Source organism: Ursus maritimus, unplaced genomic scaffold (assembly GCF_017311325.1).
Source record: "Ursus maritimus isolate PB19 unplaced genomic scaffold, ASM1731132v1 scaffold_18, whole genome shotgun sequence".
Classification (NCBI taxonomy): domain Eukaryota; kingdom Metazoa; phylum Chordata; class Mammalia; order Carnivora; family Ursidae; genus Ursus; species Ursus maritimus.
In genome coordinates this window covers 49,702,696-49,718,019 of record NW_024424230.1, presented here as the reverse complement: position 1 = coordinate 49,718,019, position 15,324 = coordinate 49,702,696, and positions in this window count along the sequence as shown.

Below are 15,324 nucleotides of genomic sequence, written 5' to 3'. Positions count from 1 at the left end.
ATGTCAGCTATCTGCAGAAGGAAAACATTTAGGAAATTAAATTATTAGGGAAATAAGTCACTACATTTAAAGAGAGGTGATCAGAGGCACCTGGGTGGCTCAGTCATTGGGCATCTGCCTTCGGCTCAGGTCATGATCCCAGCGTTCTGGGATCAAGCCCCGCATTGGGCTTCCTGCTCCGCGGGAACCCTGCTTTTCCCTCTCCCTCTCCCCCTCCCCCTGCTTGTGTTCCCTTTCTCACTGCCTCTCTCTCTGTCAAATAAATGAATAAAATCTTTAATAAATAAATAAATAAAGAGAGGTGATCAAATATCTATGCATAGGTATGAATCTTTGAATTCATTAATCTGATTTATTGAGACTTTCATGTGCCAAATTATTGTGGAACCAAGACAGAAATGAGCAAGGGAGGTACCACCTCAATCTTTAAAGAACTAAAGGTCTAGTAGAAGGGATAATGTAGAAAGACTGTACAATTAATACATTGGTTAAGATAAATATGTTAATTACACACACACACACACACACACACACACACACACACACAGTACAGACTCTTATGGGAAAGAGCAGGGAGTACTTCCCTGATGCAGTGTCACTTCAGCTGAAATCAAATTGATGACCCCAAACTGGCCATATTAGCCAGATCATCACTAGCCAGGTGAAATTGTTCTCTAGTTAAAGAGAAAGGCATGGATAAAATATATAAGGCAGAAAGGAGGTTGATGTCCTAAAGGAACTGATAGAACCAGATTTGTATTGTAAGAAGATTATACTAAGACCAAGGCCCAAGGACCTGAAGATGCCCATTACCTAAAGGTATGAAAGAGGCAAGGAGCTGGAAAAGGAATTTGGAAGAAAAAGCCAGAAAAGGAGGATAAAAATCAGAAAAAAAAAATACTGTCAGAAAAGCCACAGAAGGAAATATTTTAACACAGAAGGGTAGTCAATTTGGTTAACTCTGTTGAACGCATTTGAGATTAAGTGAGAAAAATAAAGGGCTCTTTGGAATTTCTTACATACAGGCCATTATTGACTTAGGAAGAGAAAAATCAGTATATCAGTGGGAACAGACATTGTTTGGAGAAGGGAATAAAAAAGAAAAGAGGCGGAAAGAGCATTTGGGCAACCACAGTTAAGAACGTGCTGTTGAATATCCTCGATACAAAGGGCAGGCATCCCCGGCCAGCTCTAATTCCAGCTACTGCTGTGACCACCAGCACTACAGAAGAGCATCTCGCCCCACTGGTCCTACGTGATTTTCCTTCTGGGCTGTACTTCTGGGAGTGTGATGGGGTTTACACCCCACGAAGCAACCTTTGATGAGTGTAGGGCAAGAACTAGGATCAGTTTTTCTCCTTCTATCCTCAGGCAGATAATGCCAATAATTAATCATTTCAATAACCTCTTAGAAAGTTCCTAGTAGAATTGAGCTTCGCTTACCCACAGCAATGACCAGCTTTACAACGTACACTTGACTCGAGCTCTTATTCTGCTTCACTTTACTACTCACACCACCTCCTATTCCTTAGGATCACTTCCCTAAATACCCTGTCAGCATGGAAGCCCTTGTCTCAGGTTTTTGTGAGAATATTAGTTTCTAACACCCTTGGCTATAAATATGTAGGTTTCGGGTTGCTGGGTTGTATAGTCAATGTACATTTAGTTTTATAAATATATGCCTGCCAAATCAACTGTCTTTCAGAATGGCCATACTATTTTGCATCCCCACTGGTAATGAATGAAAAAGCAAAACTATATGAACAGATAATAGAGATTGCCAAGGGTCGGTGATGAAGGAAGTGGCTGAAGGAAAAGGGGCCACACAATGAAACTTTTAAAGTGATAAAACTGTTCATATGATACCGTGATAGTGAATACGTGACACCATGCATTTGTCAAAATCCATAATGTACGTCAAAATCGTGAACTTTACTGCATGAAGATTAAAATCAGTCAGGCTGTTAGGGGATTCAATGGATAGCATACAGATGGTGACAATGAATCTGACTGTATTACAAATGGAGGGCATAACCTTATTGAAGAAGGTGTGGAAAATAGGCACTATGTTTTGATGGGATATTGCAATGCTAAACACAAAGAGAACTCTACATAAAAATACACTCTAGCTGTTAAATGTGTTTCTCGTAGGGCTATAGGTTAGTAATTCTAAAATTATGTTACGTATATACTAGAGCTGAATGAAAAAAGTAAATGATTGTGGGAACCAGGTTCTCAGTATTATAGAAAGAAGTTGCAACTAAGTATGGAGGGAGAGTCCAGTGAATCCTGTGGTGCTGGATTATGGCAACATCACTAGGAGCCCATGTTCATACCAATGTGTACACAGACAGATATATACAGAAATAATTATAGATATGTAGGTACCTGTGGATGAGTATATATGTATACATTTGCTCGCTGAGAAGGTCTAGAAGCAGGGATACCTCATACCCAGTGCCCGATCTTGGCTTTTTTTTTTTTTTTAATGATTTTTTATTATATTATGCTAGTCACCATACAGTACATCCCCGGTTTCCAATGTAAGCCTCGATGATTCATTAGTTGTGTATAACACCCAGTGCACCATGCAATACGTGCCCTCCTTACTACCCATCACCAGTCTATCCCATTCCCCCCCCCGTCTGAAGCCCTCAGTTTGTTTCTCATAGTTCATAGTCTCTCATGCTTCATTCCCCCTTCTGATTACCCCCCCTTTCTTTATCCCTTTCTTTCCCTACCGATCATCCTAGTTCTTATGTTCCATAGATGAGAGAAATCATATGATAGTTGTCTTTCTCTGCTTGACTTATTTCACTTAGCATTATCTCCTCCGATCTTGGCTTCTTAATACTTAATACTCTTCCTAAGTCACCAGGGATCCTTAAAGAGATGGCTGATTCTAAGGCTGGGACACTCAGAACGCAAAATGAGCCTGGAATATAGTGTGACAAAAAGTCAGGAAGTGCTAAAAGAAATGATGGGTGCTCATCAAAAAAACAGGATACAACACGAAGGAGGGTCCCAATGGTCAAAGCTGATACAATTTGAACAATAAAATAAATCAATGTTACCTCCATAACAACGGTAGCTAAACATATTACAAGAAAACTGTAGATCAGTGCTCCTTGTGAATAGACAAAAAATGCTTAAAGAGTTTTCCAAATTAAGTCCTGAAACATATAAAAAGGATTCTACATCATGATTAAATAGTTATTATCACAGGAATGCATAGTTGGTTTAAAATTGGAAAATTAATTAATATAGTATACCATATGAATAGAATAAAGAATAAAACAACATAATCATCTTGGTAGATTCAACAAAGCATATGACAAAATCGAACATTATGCTAAATCATAACTTTATTGCTTTGATTATAATGACCTTATTATTTCATCACTAAACATTTTACTGGTATTTGAGCTATATAACATATAACTAGATGGATTGATAATACGAAGATAATATAGATAGCACAGTATTTATAGATAGATGATAGAAAGATGGATAAGCTAAAGTATGCACTGTATGAATATGAAATAAGAAATAATCTTCCTGGGGTGCCTGGGGGGCTCAGTTCAGTTAAGCATCTGCTTTGGCTCAGGTCACGATCTCAGGGTCCTGAGATTGAGCCCCACATGGGGCTTTCTGCTCAGCGGAGAGTCTGCTTCTGCCTCTCCCTCTGCCCCACCCCCCGCTTGTGTTTGCACTCTCTCTCTCTCTCAAATAAATAAATAAAAATCTTTAGAAATTTTTTTAAAAAATGGGTTGAGCTCAGAAAAAAAGAAATGGTCTTCCTATTTCATCACTTTTGAGAAGATCACATGTTCATTTCCCTTGACCAATTAATAAGAAATACTATCTAATTCATAATTTTAAATCATCCTTGAATTTTGAGGTGGAATTCATTTCAATTTACTTTCTCATTTTAATGTACTGCCAAATTTTACTAATTAATATTTTGTTTAATATTTTATAACATTTCAAAATGAGGCTGGACTATTGCCCTTTATTAAGTTTTAGTATCATTTTTCTCTTTTTAAATTTAACACAATGTTGAGCATGATATTGGTAAAAAATTTTTTTAAGATTTATTTATTTATTTTATAGAAAGCAAGAGAGAGAAAGCACGCGTGTGAGTTGGGGGAGGGCAGAGGGACAGGAGAGAGAGAACCTTCAAATAGACTCCCTGCTGAGTGTAGAGCCTGACGTGGGGCTTGATCCCATGACCCATGAGATCATGACCTGAGCTGAAACCAAGAGTCAGTCAGCCTCCCAAGCACCTTGATATTGGTAAATTTCTATTTGCTGCATTTAAGAAAGAATTGATTTGTAAGTATATTTCTGCCTGGCTGGACTTTTTCAGCTCCAGGGTCAGAGCAGGATCAATTCATAATATTCTCAGTTTCTTCCTTCTCTTATTGATTTGCTTAAGGTTTCTAACTTCATTGATACAAATTTTATTTACATATTTTCCTTAAAAGTCATCTGTTTCATTCTTATTCTCAGATTTATTTCCATATATTTTGGCAAAATAATACCACAGACCTATCTTTTCTGTATGTATTATTTATAAGTATTTCACACACTAGAAACAATTTTTACAAATGGGATATTATTGATATTAGTGTTTAAATATGTTTGCTGGCAGAATATCTTGGAAGGCTATTTATAAAAACATCCTTTAAGGAATTCTTATTCTGAGTTCTAAACAATGGACTTATAAATAAGATTTTAATATACAGTGTTCCCATATGTTTGATATTTCTTGACAGAAAATAAAGAAATAGGGGCGCCTGGGTGGCGCAGTCATTAAGCGTCTGCCTTTGGCTCAGGGCATGATCCCGGCGTTCCGGGATGGAGCCCCACATCAGGCTCCTCCGCTGGGAGCCTGCTTCTTCCTCTCCTACTCCCCCGGCTTGTGTTCCCTCTCTCACTGGCTGTCTCTCTCTGTCAAATAAATAAATATAAATCTTAAAAAAAAAAGAAAAGAAAGAAATAAACAACATTAATAGATTACATTTACAGATTTTTATTTCCCGAAATTTTCCATTCTGCCTTCTCTGCTTTATTTGCTAAACTGCCTAAGATTCTATGTTCTTTTATCAGTTTCCTTAGAAACCAGTTCTTTTTCCTTGTTTGCTCACAAATTCTCTTTTCTGAAGTAGAGTCCTCTTAAATAGAAGTAGGTTTCCTGGGCTGTCTTTATAACTTTTTAGATACTGGAATTTTTGGTTTCTAGCTGATATGTCAGTACTTGTTCTCTACACTTACCTAATTGTGGGTCCTAAACACCTGCCTTCCAGATGCTACATCATTTCTAGCTTTGAGGCAAAACAAACAGGTGTACAAATAATATTTTATGCACACACAGAAAAGAGCATAAAATATATGCAAATTCTCAGCCCTTGTATCATTTTCTCCAGAGTATATTTGGTGCCCTGAAACTTGTATTTGGTTATGGATCTTGTGTCCTACTGAACTTCCACTTCCAGAAGGAAGAGATAGACTTATTGGTGGATAGCATTAGTGACTACCAGAATAAGCATTATCCATCATAATTCCATGAATTTACCTTCATTTTTTCCTAACCACAATGGCACAGTATTCAGAGTTGAAAGATGTCTTAAGATCATTATAAATTTCCCTCATTTTTCAAATTAGTGAATTGGGTTATAGAGGCATTTTGTGACTTGCCCAATGTCATGTGGACACGTCTGGGGCTAAATCACTGTCCCTTTGACACTCAGACTGGCATACCACACCATGTAGTATATCTAGAAGGTTGTAAATACTATTTAAGGACCGTCTAATCACAGGACTTATGCAAAAAAAAAAAAAAAAAAAAGGTTTCATACTCAGATCTGTCTGTTGGCAACAAATAGGTCCTTTTTAAGATGTTTGCTTAAAAATTCTAATCTTCAATTTAAGAAAGTAATTTATTCATAAGAAATCTTTACAAGAGGAAACTAAATATAAAATAATTGACATTAAGTATTAGGGGAAATACTCTTGAGAGAACTACATTTCAAAGTAGCATCCTTAGAAGATAAATCGTCTTGAGCAATGCATTTATAAAATGAATCAGATTTTTCTGTTAGGCATTTTGGTGCTTGATCTTGTTCACATTTTCCAAAGATGCCACCTAACAAGTAAATTGAGATTATCCTGAGTGTCAGAGAATAATTTAGTCCCATGAGGTGCTTTATTGCTCTTGAGCAACATATTATTAATATAACTACTATAAAGAAATAATGAGGATTTGGTTAGTCATCAGAATTTCTATCTGCTTTTCCTAAATCTTCACTCGCTTTAGTACCTTGGACAAACCCGTTACTTCCATAGGTCTCAGCATTAGCATTTGTTATATCAAGTGGTGGAACTATACAAGCTCTAAGGTTTCTTTAAATTATAAGTTCTGAGGCTTTGAGTCTTGTTATACGCCACACAAATAAAGCACCAAATAAATATCGACCTATTAAAAAACTCATTAACATATTATCCATGAGGACAAAGACCAAGTCAGTTTTGTTTACCATTTATTCTGGTACCAAGACACATGCTTGATATTTCATAAGGCTTATCGAATATTTGTTGAATTAATTAATTAATTAACATGGTAATTGTCATACCTTAACTGAAAAAGCTTGAGGGTAGAACCAAATTCTTCTGACTATACACCGCATTACTTCATTTTATGGCTGGGTGGACTAGAATTCAGCAACTATGATGGGATGCGCTTAACGAGCATTTAACAAATATTAATATTGTCAGAACATAATCCAATGCTGGAAATACATGTATCCCAGAGTGTTGAGATTTTTAATTAACCTGGATGACATATATTTGGAAGGATCTATATGATGTGCAATGAGTAGTCCACTTTTTTATATGACAAAAAACTCAGAGGTAGAGATCATCTAACCAAGGACATCTTATTTGGCCAGAGAAGAAACTGAAGCACAAAGATTTTTAGATGCACAAGTCCCTTAATGACAGGTGTTTGTTTATCACATGATAGATTTCCAGGATGCTAAATTCATTGACAGAGGATCACGCTTATATTTGGTCAGAGTTAATGCAATCATGTCACAGCTGACATATCCTTGTGGCCCAAGATGATTTTTTCCCAATATCTCTGTAAATTTAGGGCACCCTGTAAACCATTAATTCTCAAGTCCTCTCAAATGCTCAATTGGGGTCTCCATTCCAAAAATAGTATATCCTGATAGTATTATTTAATTATAACACAACAACCCAATATGTAAAATAATGCTGGATATATGATACAATGGTTATTTTAGCAACCAGCAACAATTTTTGTTCCAAATACATGACTACTAACAAGTAAAGAAGAAAAAATGCTGCCTATTGCTAGTTTAGTTTATAAAGAATATTTTTATTTCCTAAATGGGGGTACAGAGGCTGGAGTTAGTTCTTCCTCCCAGGCTAATACTCTACTTGTAATTTTAAATAATTTCATTTTCAATTTTAAAATGAACTACTAGTTAGAAAGGCAGATATGATATGACACAGGTTAGCTGTCTGGCCTATTTGATACTTCTGAAGTGCTCTGATTCCTGAATCAGAGTGTGAAATGTCCAATCCTAGGCTAGTCAATGGATACATAAGATATTGATTTACACACATAGGAAGGATTCATTTATTACTTCATTTGCTCTACAAGCATTTGTGGAATTTTTGATATGTGAAACACTATGTTAGAAACTGTAAGTTTTACAAGACACAATTAAATTTAAGGTGTCTATCCTTGTGCAGTTTATATTTGAGCTCATTTGTTTTTTCTTTGCTTTTTAGTGTGTTTATTAGTTTTTATTGTGTGGACCAGACCCTTTAACTTACCCAATGCTAATTTAAAAAGAAGGCCAAGATTCTGAGCTCATATGCATATTTATCTCAATTCCCTGTTGTTTTCTGTAGATTTGGCACTGCTGGTCATTGTGATGAATTGGTTCACACCATGTAATTACCAGCACTAACCTAAAATCTCTGAAACTGCATGCAAGATTTTGTGGTTTAAATCCACTTGCACTTTTCTAGGGAAAGGAGCTTAATCCTCCAAACAGTTAATGTCCCTGCTATGGACATATAAACATTTTAATGCAGTAAGTCTCAAGTTAGCTAAAAGCAATATATTGAGTGCCTGTAAATAGAATGAGCTAAGCAGTAAGGTAATAGTTATTTTTTATTTTGAGGAAAATCACCTTTGGATACTAGCTCATTTTGTGCAAGACAGAAATAAAGATTCTGACTTACCTCCCTATTCTCAGAGCACAATTTATAGTGTTGAACAGTTGTACTGATGTGTCTAAAAATTGATGTGTCTTTTTTAAACTATAATGTTCTTTTGTAACATCTCTATTGAGGTATTATTCACATATCATAAAATTTGCCAGTTTAAAGTATACAATTCAAGTGGTTTTACTATAGTCATAGAATCATGTAACATTACCACAAACTAATTATCAGCCACTCTCCATTCTCCCTCTCTCTAACCCTTGGCAACCATTAGTCTAGTTTCTGTATTGCCTATTCTGGACATCTTGTATAAATGGAATCATATAATATGTAGTCTCTTGCAGCAGACTGCTTTCATTGAGCACAGTCTTCTCAAGGACCATCCATGTTGTAGCATGCATCAGTAATCAATTTCCTTTTTATTGTTGAGTAGTATTCCACTGTACAGATGTACCATTTTGTTTATCCATTCATCTGTTAACAGACATTTGGTTTGTTTCCACTTTTTGGATATCATGACTTATAATGTTGTTATGAACATTAATGTGCTAGTTTTGTGTAGATATATGTTTTCACTTCTCTCCAGAATGGGAAACCTAAAGAGTGTAATTGCTAGGTCATATGGTAACTCTAGGTTTAACGTTTCGGAGAACTGCCAAAGTGTTTTCCAAAGTGGCTGCACCAATTTATATTCTCACCAGGAAAGATGAAGATTCCAAGTTCTCCACACACTCAACTGATGCCATTGTCTGTTTTTTAGTATAACTGTCCTAGTGATGAGAAGAGGTGTCTCATTGTGATTTTAATTTGCATAAATTTAATTCTCTTCTTCATTTCAAATTTCCTGAATAAGAATCTGTCTAAACACGGTGATATGAATAAACTGAATCCCAGGTTCCAATCCAGTCAAGTCAGTGTTGAAATTTTAAACAAAAATACCTACTCCTGAAAACACAGACATTTATAGTTTGTGTTCTAGCTTGCTGCAAATACAGTAATTGAAGTAAGCTACTAAAAAGACTTCCCTTTATTTTTTATTTTTTTTTTTAAAGATTTTATTTATTTATTTGACAGAGACAGAGACAGCCAGCAAGAGAGGGAACACAAGCAGGGGGAGTGGGAGAGGAAGAAGCAGGCTCCCAGTGGAGGAGCCTGATGTGGGGCTCGATCCCATAACGCCGGGATCACGCCCTGAGCCGAAGGCAGACGCTTAACCGCTGTGCCACCCAGGCGCCCCAAGACTTCCCTTTATTTTTAGCAATATGCCATGCCTAGAAGATAATGATAGTTTTTTTCTTTGGCCATTCTCTTCATTTTTACAAATTTCAAATTATTGCATTACATAGAGATATTAATGTGTTACTTACAAAATTGTGAATTCATGTTATCTTCTGGATCACCTTGTGTTGTTGTCTTCCTAGGAAGTAACTTCCTCAGAGCATTGCTTCAGATGGCTTTTTAATTTTCAAAAATCATAACTTTGGAGCCTGCTGAATGTGTTTACTGTCCTATATCCAAAACACCTGTATCTTGAAAGAAGCTGCTGTGCAAAGCACAACCTACTGAGTAATTTTCAAAACACAGAGTGTAGGGAGCAGGTGTTCAATAACAGGATTTGTCAGTAACAGAATAAAACAAATTTACAAATTGGCTTAGTTAGTAATACAGGGTGCATAAACAGGGTGCATTTCTAGACTCATAGTTTAATGTTTTTATTTTAATTTTCAAAATCTTAACTAGATTCCATAAGTCCATCCTTAAGAGGAACTACACCTACCATAATACACATCTTACCCCATATGAGTTCATCTCAACTGATTTCTGATACATAAAAACCATGGCAAGCTATTCATTATCTCTTTCTCTTTAAGGCAATTAAGAGTCCATAAGTATTTACTCAAGAAGATGCAATGTACTCGCTTCATAAATCATGACTTTTGAATACTAGAACAGCTAGTCAAAGGGATTTATAAAGGTGCTATGGTTGGTATCTCCTTAAGTACTAAAAAAGAAAATAAAAGAATTAAAAAACACACACAAAAATACTGTAGTATAATATTATAGTGTCCTATTTGACACTCTTCTTGAAAAGGTATAAAATTCACGAAATTTATACAACTCTCGCTCTTTGCAGATGGTATGATACTCTATGTGGAAAACCCAAAAGACTCCACCCCAAAATTGCTAGAACCATACAGGAATTCAGCAAAGTGACAGGATATAAAATCAATACACAGAAATCAGTTGCATCTCTACACACTAACAATGAGACAGAAGAAAGAGAAATTAAGGAGTCAATCCCATTTACAATTGCATGAAAAACCATAAGATACCTAGGAATAAACCTAAACAAAGAGTCAAAGGATCTGTACTCAGAAAAGTATAAAACACTCATGAAAGAAATTGAGGAAGACACAAAGAAATGGAAAAATGTTCCATACTCATGGATTGGAAGAACAAATATTGTTAAAATGTCTATGCTACCCAGAGCAATCTACACATTCAACGCAATCCCTATCAAAATACCATCAACTTTTTTCACAGAGCTGGAACAAATAATCCTAAAATTTGTATGGAACCAGAAAAGACTCTGAATAGCCAAAGGAATGTTGACAAAGAAAACCTAAACTGGTGGCATCACAATTGTGGAATTCAAGCTCTATTACAAAGCTGTAATCATCAAGACAGTATGGTACTGACACAAAAACAGACACATAGATCAATGGAACAGAATACGGAACACAGAAGTGGACCCTCAACTCTATGGTCACCTAATCTTTGACAAAGCAGGAAAGACTATCCAATGGAAAAAAAAAACTCTTCAAAAAATGGTGTTGGGAAAATTGGACAGCCACATGCAGAAGAATGAAAGTGGATCATTTCCTTACACCACACACAAAAATAGACTCAAAATGGATGAAAGACCTAAATGTGAGACAGGAATACATCAAACTCTACCAAAAAAAAAAAAAAAGAGAGAACAGAGGCAGCAACCTCTGTGACCCTGGCCACAGCAACTTCTTGCTAGACATGCCTCCAAAGGCAAGGGAAACAAAAGCAAAAATGAACTATTGGGACTTCATCAAGATAAAAAGCTTTTGGACAGCAAAGGAAACAGTCAACAAAACCAAAAGACATCCAACGGAATGGGAGAAGATATTTGCAAATATCTTATCAGATAAAGGGCTAGTATCTAAGGTCTATAAAGAACTTATCAAATTCAAACACCCAAAGAACAAAGAATCCAATGAAGAAATGGGCAGAAGACATGAACAAACATTTCTCCAAAGAAGACATACAAATGGCCAACAGACACGAAAAAGTGCTCAACATCACTCAGCATTAAGGAAATACAAATCAAAACCACAATGAGATGATACCTTACGCTGGTCAGAATGGCTAAAATAAACAAGTCAGGAAATGACAAATGTTGGTGAGGACACAGAAAAGGGGAACCCTCTTTCACTGTTGGTGGGAATGCAAGCTGATGTAGCCACTCTGGAAAACAGTATGGAGGTTCCTCAAGAAGTTGAAAATAGAGCTACCCTATGACCCAGCAATTGCACTACTGGGTATTTACTCCAAAGATACAAGTGTAGTGATCTGAAGGGGCATTTGAACTCCAGTGTTTATAGCAGCAATGTCCACAATAGCCAAACTATGGAAAGATAGAATCCATAAGAGACTCTTAATCATAGGAAACAAATGAGGATTGCTGGAGGGGAGGGGGGAGGGAGATATGGTAACTGGGTGATGGATATTAAGGAGGGCATGTGATGTAATGAGCATTGCGTGCTATATAAGACTGACGAATCACTGACTTCTACCTCTGAAACTAATAATACATTATATGTTAATTAATTGAATTTAAATTTTAAAAAAATAAAATAATGCTGTCAGTGGAAATAGGAAATGTAAGATTAGCATTAGGGTTTTGCTATATTTGGGGCAGAAAGAGATGGTGACCCTATTAATTTTAAATTTTTGACAGGTTTTTTTTTTTTAGCTCTTTTTTTATTTTTTATTTTTATTTTTTATTTTAAGAGAGAGGTAGAGGGAGAGAGAGAATCTTAAGCAGGCTCCATGCTCAGTGCAGAGCCTGACATGGGGCTCAATCTCATGACCCTGAGATCGTGACCCTGAGATCTCATGACCCTGAGATAAAGAATCAGACATTTAACTGACTGAGCCTCCAGGTGCTCCAATTTTTGATGGTTTTATCACTAGTAGTCATCATTCGTATAAAAACAAAAAAACCTTTCATTTTAAGTTGAATTTCATATTGGTGTTGTTGCAGTATTCTTTGCTTCGGTAAACAAGCAGTGCCGAAACGAATACTTACCAATACATTGTAGTTGCTCTTCTTTAACCATTTCTGTGCAACATTATAGCAGATAATATCAATTAATTTTGTAGAAAAGTTGCAAAAGTGTTTCAAGGAAAGAGAACAAGTATTTTGTCCCCAAAATAATACTGATGTCTTACATTTGTATCCTTCTTTATAATCAAAATGATAATAAAAATTAACTCTAAAAAAAAAAGTGACTGCCTGGTCAGTAGTTCCCAGGGTAAATGTAGGATGGCATTGACGAAGGTGCCATGGGTCATTTTCCTGGAGAAAACTAGGCTCCTACATTGGGAACTGATATTCTAGGATAAAGACATGTTTATTCTGGCAGTGAAAAGTGGAGTGTAGTCTGTCTAAATTCAACTCTGCTCTCCCTAAAGCAAAGGCAACAAGTAGACACTTGCTTACCATAAACACAGAGTTGACAGTGTGGAAGATGGGGAAACAGGCCTTTAAAAGTCTCCTAAGGAAATCCACAACAGCTACTAAGATTTTCAGCCTTGTTCTCCTTTCATAAATATGGTTGGATAAGCAGAAATACCAGACAGTAAAGAAAGATAACACAAAAGAGAAAGGACCAAGATAAGTAAACTAAAGAACAGAATCTGGAAGAAAAGAGAGTATATGCAGGACACAGGAAAGGACTTTGGGGTATAGAATCGAACAAAAGACATAGAGGCTCAATCCAGGAAATTCAGTATTCGTCTAAGAGGACGACCATACCAACAATCCGGAGAAAATGGAGAACAGGAAATCATGAAGGGAAGAGCAATTTACATTTTCCCAATGATGAAGAAAGATAAATCTTCATTATCTGGAGGAATGATAAAAGGCACACAACTAAATATCTCCTGGTGAAATATCAGGACCTCAAAGATCAAAATACTATCTAAAAAGTTCCCTGAGAGGAAACATAAAACACAACAAATTGCCTATAAAGAAATTAAGATCAGGCAGGTTTCAGACACCCTATGGACTGCAAGAAAATGGAATAGGCTCCAACATTCTGAAGGAAAATAACCTTGAATCTAAAATTTATATCCAGATATGTAATCAGTTATCAATCAAGTGTAAAGACAAAGTAGAAATATTTTTGCAATATGCAAAGACTAGGAAACTTTCATACTATGCACCTTCCTTTTAAAAAAATATTTGAAGAAACAGTCCAGAAAAAATGAAAAAAAGATTCCGAATAATAAAGGAGAAAGACATTGGATCTAATCAACAGTAGTATTAAATCAGGATTTCAACATAAAGGATTTCACGGTGGTAGTTATGCAGCAGTATTCAGCCGTATTCAAAAGATAAGATTAAGAAGTCAGAATATGAGTGATTTGTAAATAATCACATGCTTTATCTTTTTTTTTTAAAGCAATTAGAGATGTGCCTGGGTGGCTCACCTGGTTAAGCAACCAACTCAGGATTTCCGCTCAGGTCATGATCTCATGCATGGTGAGCTGGAGCCCTGCGCAGGGCTCTGTGCTCAGGAGAGAGTCTGCTTGAGATTGTCTCCCTCTGCTCCTCCCCCCACTCATGTGTGCGCGTGCGCACACACACATTCTCTTTCTTTCAGATAAATAAATAAATCTTTTTAAAAAGCAATTAGAAATACCAGGAATAAAAAGCAACACAAATGCATAAGGATTAAGCAATATACATATGGTATAATTTGGTCACTGAAAGAAAAGAATACACTTGTATTATAGTCTGAACATTCTCCTTTAAGGGTACGGTGAATATGACATGAAATGACATTTTTAGAATCATAAATTTTTGTTGGTTTTGAGTTTTAGAGTAAACCTATTGCTATAGGTTCAATATGATTCCACAAATTCATTGAAATCTTAATGCCCAATGCAATGGTGTTAGGAGGTGATTAAGATGACCAAACTTTCAGGAATAAGATTAATGCCCTTATAAAAGAGCCAAGAGAGATGCGTTTCCCGCCAAGTGAAGACACATTGAGAAGCTGCCAGTCTGCAACTCAGAGGATGGCCTTCACCAGAACCTGACCATGCCAGTACCCTAATCTTGGACTGCCAGCCTCCAGAACTGTGTGAAATAAGTGCCTGTTGTTTGCAAGCCACCCAGTCTGTAGTATTTTGTTACAGCAGCCTGAGTGGACAAAGACACATATTCCAATACTGAACACTGCATTATTATTATGAAAAAAGGCAATAATGAAATTTGATAACATAAAACAACATATGTCCCAACAAAAGAGGGGTAGGTACTGGAGGGCAGTGGAGATGTACCATTTCTTTATTTGGGATAAAATAATTTCTAAAGTTAATGTAATAAGAAATCGTAATTATAGGGGTGCCTGGGTGGCAAAGCGGTTAAGCGTCTGCCTTCGGCTCAGGGCGTGATCCCGATGTTGTGGGATCGAGCCCCACATCAGGCTCCTCCGCTATGAGCCTGCTTCTTCCTCTCCCACTCCCCCTGCTTGTGTTCCCTCTCTTGCTGGCTGTCTCTATCTCTGTCAAATAAATAAAATCTTAAAAAAAAAGAAAAGAAATTGTAATTATATTATTTGGAGTTGTAAGTGGAATTGATAGGAGAATTAAAAATTATAAGGTGACTATTTAAATGTAGGAGAATTGTAGAAGGGAACAAGTGATATGGCAAATGGGACAAACTCTTACCTTTTATATCAAGAAGTGAATAAATAGCCAGAGGTTAAAGAAGAACATTTGAAAATAAAACATTTTTTT